Genomic DNA, 899 nt, shown 5'->3' on the forward strand with positions numbered 1-899 from the left:
AAAAAATTTTGAAATTATATATAAAAAATTGAAAAAATTATTTTTAAATTATTTTTCTAAAATTATTGTGTTTTTTATTCAACAAAAAGCCAAAAATCTAAACTTACAAAAAATTGTGTTAAGAGTTCTTTTTCATTTATATCTTTCTATAATTGGTGTATTTTTTCAAACTAAGGCGAGGATAAAAAAAATCTTTTTTTAAAGTGTTATTTTACCAAAAATTAAAACTTTTAGGTCAAAATAATAGTTTACTCAACAAGAAAAAAGTGAAAATTGAATCAATATTTAATTTAATTTTTTTATGGGATTTAATTTAAATTTTTAATATATATGTAAGTTTATAATTTGTTTTACTATTTTAATTAAAAGAAGATTAAAATTTTACTTTCTAACTCTTTTACTCACTTCGGAGAAACTTAATCCTTCATGACAAACTCATGCACTATAATAAACATTCTCTCACCTTCATCTAATTTTTTTAATACTTGTATAATTTAGAAGGTATATACACAAAATGAGTCCAAATATCTAGACGTTTTGTTTTCAATTTTGTGCCATTCACATGAAACAAATGTAAAAAAAAATCACTTAAACAAAATGACCAAATCTAAAAAGATGAAAGTACATAAATTTTTTTTAAGTAAACTTGAGAAAAAAATTGCATTGAAATTTGAATGCTAAAACTTGTATAGAGCATGATTCTTCATAATTTTTTTTTGAGATCCATTTTGTAAAATCTAAATTTTTTTTCGAGTATCAAAATGGTAGTTTTCTGATAAAGTGTATTTCACTATTATCATTAAAGATATTTTTTTAAAAAAAAAGTTAGAAGTAAAATTCGAACTCAAAATCTTTAGATAAAAATGAAAAAATTATATCATTTAAATTATAGTTTATTA

This window comes from Arachis ipaensis, chromosome B06 (assembly GCF_000816755.2).
Source record: "Arachis ipaensis cultivar K30076 chromosome B06, Araip1.1, whole genome shotgun sequence".
Lineage (NCBI taxonomy): Eukaryota > Viridiplantae > Streptophyta > Magnoliopsida > Fabales > Fabaceae > Arachis > Arachis ipaensis.